General features: G+C 43.0%; 1 long non-coding RNA gene across 1 annotated transcript; it reads right to left on the bottom strand.

Annotated features, from left to right (window-relative positions):
• Positions 1-308: 308 nt before the first annotated feature.
• On the bottom strand, positions 309-4,258 carry LOC132655906 (uncharacterized). The gene is made up of 3 exons (XR_009593855.1): positions 3,394-4,258; positions 2,417-2,497; positions 309-898 (listed from the first exon to the last, which is right to left on the bottom strand). It is a non-coding gene; the product is annotated as an uncharacterized LOC132655906 (long non-coding RNA).
• Between the last annotated feature and the right edge of the window lie 1,309 nt (positions 4,259-5,567).

Genomic DNA, 5,567 nt, shown 5'->3' with positions numbered 1-5,567 from the left:
TATTCCAGAACAAGAGTCTCACGCGTTCCTGCTATATGGTAGGATTTAATTTACGGAATGCAACCATTTCAAACTGTCCGGGTCACCCTCGAGCCCTATCCTAAACTCACGTGGAGAGTGACAGCTTTGTAAACAACCTTCAGAACAGGACACAGAACAATGTTTTCTGTTTGTTTGGTTGTTTTTCTTATATGTTTTATTTGAAAATACTTTAAATCAAATGTCTTTAAGCCATTGTTGTGAAATGCTGTAAAATGTATTTATAACAAATTGAGGCAAACAACTGGAATTTTTTGAGCAACTTTCCTCTTCTCTTTTCTCCTTCCCTCCTTTCCCCTCCCCTCTCCTCTCCTCAGAGCCTTTCTGGGGTGAGAAGTGGGCCAGGGACACAAAGGCTCGGTGGTTAGGCACATCTACTTATGTGCCTCAATCCCTTCTTTATTCTCACCCAGTCTGATGGATAAAGTATAAGATGGCTTGGATGGCATTATGGTAAAAGTCATAATTCTGCTTTAAGACAGAAAAACCATCACCAAACTTTAGCCTGTCATGATCTGAGCTTGGCTAACTAGGAAAGAGAACTATAGAGACAATAAACTCACTGCAAGTAGAGCATCAAGACACAAAAACAGGCTCACAATGCAGCAAATGATGCATTGTTCTTGGGTATAATCTGCATATGAATAAATGGAAAATAATTGCATTCAGAAAAAGACCACAGTCCTGCTTCCACAAAGTAGTGGGAAGCAGCAAGCAGAACTCTAAAGCAAGTCTGAGTGTTGTGCCATTTCACAGTGATAAAGACAAATCATAGCTAAAGAAGCAGTGTGGTCAACTAAAAAGACAGTTCTTTTTAAGCCAAATGGATCCACATCATGATTCCATACTTTATTTTTTCCTGTAAAGTGAAAATAATAATAATTACTACACAGGAGAAAAGATATTTTAAGTTTACCTCAATATCCTTTATCATCTTTTCTTGATTTATTTTTAATTGTGTGTATGTGCACATGCGCACATGTGAGTGCAGATGCTGTTGTGGGTTCTGGGGACTGAACTCAGTTCCTCTGGAAGAGCAGCAAGAGCTCCTGCCACCAAGCTACCATTCCTTCTCCATCATTTATTGTCTCAACATAGACTTCTGTTTATAATCAGAGAACATGCAAATGAAGAAATGTGAACTTGGTGGTTCGTTGAACCCAAATCTCTTAAATAAGAGTGCCCTTCAAGAGAGAGTCCCAGACTTTTGAGGGGCTATGGGGATGTCTGTGTGGATTGTGTGGATGTCAGGCCTTAGAGTCAGACTTCAGTCATAGACGATGACGGCCCAGGACAGCCAATGTGTCTCTGTGCCGATGGTGCCAGGAAGGCAGGAGAGAGCCTCTGAGGGTACAGGATTCCAAATACAGCTGAATTTATCCACACTGACCATGCAAAGGAAGAATGAAGGAGGGACCAAGAAACCCACCGTCCCTAGACTCATCCAAACACAACCCACACTGTGCTGCAAGACACAAGGAAGGTCTTGACTAAGGAGCAGGAACATGATAAGTCAGGGTGAAACACTAGAAAAGGATTTTTAAATCTTTCTCACCTAAAATGAATGTGGGGAAATGTGTGAGAAAAACAATAAGTAAAAGGAGAAGGGTTTATCATGATTTATTTTTTTTCTTTTGAGAAAGGATCTTGGTTGGAGTCCCAACTTCAGCATCTCCCTGCCTCTGTCCCCAGATGCTGGGATTACAGGTGTGGGCTGTTATGTACAAGTGGTTTATTATTATTTTGTGATCTTTTCCTTTACCTTGTTTTCCTAAGTCTAGTGATAATTGTTATGCCAAGTCTCATGGACCCCAAAGACCACCAAGACACCGATTCTGATGCAAACGCAGTAGGGTCTTTTATTACAAGTTTGAGCTTAGGCCCATACCATCACCAATGCAGTGGTTTTTGAGTCATAGAGCCCCCAGCTCAGGGAGAGAGGGGTTTTTATTTAGGGTTACATAATTGGGTGACATTCAGCAAGGATAAGCTTGTTACAAAGTGATTGTGGCTAACTAACAGACTAACGTTGAGCGAGCTTTCTATAGACCTCAGGAATATTGGTATTCCTTCCGTGCCATGAAAGTTCCACTACCAGGTCGGTGGGCTGCCCAGCACAGATGTCCCACCCTGAGATAAGATACCTTTCCATTCTAGTGGTTACCTCCAGACTATTGCTTGGATAGGGAATTTTCTTGTCTTGGTTCCTGGAATTGATGACCTATGGCCTAGTTCCTACTAACTTTGGTGTGTGTGGCGGGCGAGGGGTTAGACCTGGTTCTTTCAATAATATTAGGAGCTTCATGCATGTGAGACTTCATCCCCTTAATAAATGACCCTATAAGGTAGATATTAGTATACAACAATGTCCACTTACCCTTTAGGTCTCATGGGTGGTCATGACTCTTTGATGCTGAACTCCACAATTGCCCAACCTCCTCCTAGACAAGAAGCGTACCTAAGATGTGAATATCTAATGAGGCCATATGCAAATAACTACTACAGCAATAATTTTTTTCTGAATAGATTCAGTGTAACAGCAAGGAGAGAACATTGGATTGGCATCAGAATACCACAGTTCTGGCCCTAGCTCCATATTTAACTCACCCACGTTTAATTTGATTATGAGGAAATCATATCCTTTTTTTGTGTCCCCAAATATCTCCTCTATTAAATGAAGGTGGATAATTAATAGCTCATTCAGTCCAAGAGACCTAAACATATATTTTAAGTCCTGTCTGACTTCCATGTTGGCACAGGCAGAGGCGGCTTGTTTGACTTGGCATGAGTTTCTAGATAAACGACACCAACATAAATGGTGGAGCTGCAGTCAGCTCAGGATGGATAAGTTTGGGCTCCATTAGGAGCCAGTCATTTGAACAAGGAGCTTACTACCAAGACTGAGCTGTAAGGAGAGATTGGACCGATGAGAATTTGTCTAGTAAGAAGTGAGAAACACTCGGCAGGTGGAAATGGTAGACTTCTAACCACTAACTCAGGCTTGGACACCACGGTATCTGGGACACTACTCGTTCCACCAAACCCTGAGATCCAGACTGGAGAGGACTGGGTCATGAGGCTGGAGCCTTCACGATCAAGACCAATGACCTCCTTAAGGGAGCCCAGAAAGGGTCCTTAGTCTGCCTGCCATGTGGGAGTCCAAGAAGTCAGCAGTGGGAGGCCATGGCATTGTGTGAGTTCACCAGAACCCAATCATGCTGACATACTGTTCCTGTCGATTATAAGCTAGCCACGTTCTGTGACACTTTGTTACAGTACCCTGAACTGATGGAGCCATTGTTGAAGAGTGGAACTGTGTTTAACAAAGTGACAATGAAGTCAGCAGTGACTCACCAGTAGGACTTGCTGGAAGTTGTAGCTTCTCAGGGAAGCTCCCCAAAGAGAGAGGTCTCAATAGAGAGATGTGCTGTAAAAGTTTCCCAAGGGTTTCTGGGAAAGTAGCCAGCCCAGTTGTTGTTCTCTCTCTCTCTCTCTGCTGGAGCTGGACTCTGAATACACTGCAACTGCAGGAGGTTGGTTGGTTTCCTGAAAAGTGACTCAGGGAGCATTAGTAAGAGAAGCCTTGAACCTATGGGAGCCAAATGCTCCAAAGGTACTCACGGTGCAGGAACCCTGGGTGTAATCCTTAAATCCCCAGCAAAAAGAGAAGTGGCGAAGTGGCTGAGAACTGCAAGAAAACCCTTCTCCTATAATGTCTCTGTAGCACCCTCTACTGGTAAACTCAAACGATGCATAAAGAAAAACCATAGAGAACCCAACTGCACTTGGCAGAGAGCACAAGAAAAATAAAAAGGGTAAATTTGAAAACGAGAGGCAATGAATCAATAACATATGCAGAAGGACCCCAAAAGGGGTTGTCCCCAAGAGACCTAGATCGACAGACTCTGTCATTCTATCATTCATCCCAGAGGTAACCAACCCCAAAGCCTGATGACTGAGCCCAAGCAAGCCCTGTGAATAGTTGTGTCAGGAGGCCATGTGTGTCCATCTTACCACAGTGAACGGCAGGCAAGCTTCTCCCACAGGGATGCCAGGTCCTTCTAAAGTCAGCGACCACGTGTGTGGTCCCTCAGTGACTTGTCTGTGACGCCTTAGAAGTGACAAGACTAAGGCTCAGAGGAATGTAACAGTATGCTTAAACTGGCCACGTCTGTCCCTGCATGGCCTCCTCTAGTCAAATAAAATACAAAGTGGAGGGGGGAGGCGGGGAGCAACAGTGTTGTCTTTTCTGCTGCTTTCTCTCAAATTTTACTTTGGATTTGCACTGCTTGTATTGCAGAGGCTCTGCTCATTTGCACAAAATTGGGAGTTGATTAGAAGAATTATCATCAGCTAATCCTCCATGGCAAGAAAGCAGCTCAGAGCTTGTCAAGTCTTCCTTGTCCACAGGTTAACTACCCTGGTATTTAGTGTGCCCTAAATTAAAATCCCATTCGAAATCCCTTAAACACAACCACTACCTCACAATCTGTAATTACCACTGCAAAAAACATTCACTTGATTCTGCTTTTCTCTCTCCGCCCGTGTCTTCAGGACCATTACTTTCTATGTGATGAGGTTGTAGAGATTTCTATCGCTTCCCCAGAATAGGAAATCTATGCTACTTTCATTAAGTAACTAAATGTTAGCCCATTTCCAATTCTTAAGTAATTTCTTAAGGAAGAAAATTTGATCTCAAAGTCTTTGCAGCATTGCTGATAGCGCTGATAGCAGCAATCAATGCTTTGGCAAGGTTAACGATGAGCATTTACGTGTAGTGGCTCATTTAAAATAAATAATCAGGCACTTTACTCACTATTGCCTCCTTAGTTCTAAGAAAGAAGCCTGATTTAAGACACACTACAACTGAAAGAGTCCGTGGTAAAACATATTTTGACAACATCGCAGTTAAATACAAAATAAACTTGAGCGCAATTATTTATCTAAAAAGTGAAGGATATAAAAATAAAAAAAAAATGGCCAAGTAAAAGACTTCTCAAAATGTTCAAAACTACTGGAGCACAAATCTGAAATTTTTGTTGAGGATACTGAACATATGATGAAGGTTGGGGTACGGGGGTTGGTTTTTTTTTTTTTTTTTTTTTTTTTTTTTGCTTTTAAATTGGGCATGGCCAGCAGATCACAGTGGTTGGGCATCTAGCCCAGCCCAGCTGCTTAAGGGACTGAGGTAAGAGGTTGCTCAGCCCTGTTTTCCAGAGGGGCTAAGCAGGAAGACTCTGTAAGGAGCAGAGGGAGCCCTGAATGAAGTACTGAGGTGAGTGGGTATTGGTGGTGGTATTATTGTGGGTATTGTTGGCATGGGTACTGATATATCCAGGACTCTAAGGTGTCGGCACACAGTGGTGGCAAAGCCTTACTTGGCTGAGGAATGGTAACTAATGCTTTCCTGGGGAGTCTGCGTGACTGTGTGTGAACAACTGATCGATATGTGGGAAGACTAACAATTTCAGCTGCTTCTTCCTCCTGCGTGTTTGCAGCCTGAGATGCCTCACCTACAGAGACCTCCT

Source organism: Meriones unguiculatus, chromosome 8 (genome assembly GCF_030254825.1).
Source record: "Meriones unguiculatus strain TT.TT164.6M chromosome 8, Bangor_MerUng_6.1, whole genome shotgun sequence".
Taxonomy (NCBI): Eukaryota; Metazoa; Chordata; class Mammalia; order Rodentia; family Muridae; genus Meriones; species Meriones unguiculatus.
Note: the sequence above shows the minus strand (reverse complement) of the source record. Positions and strands in the feature narration are given on the sequence as shown.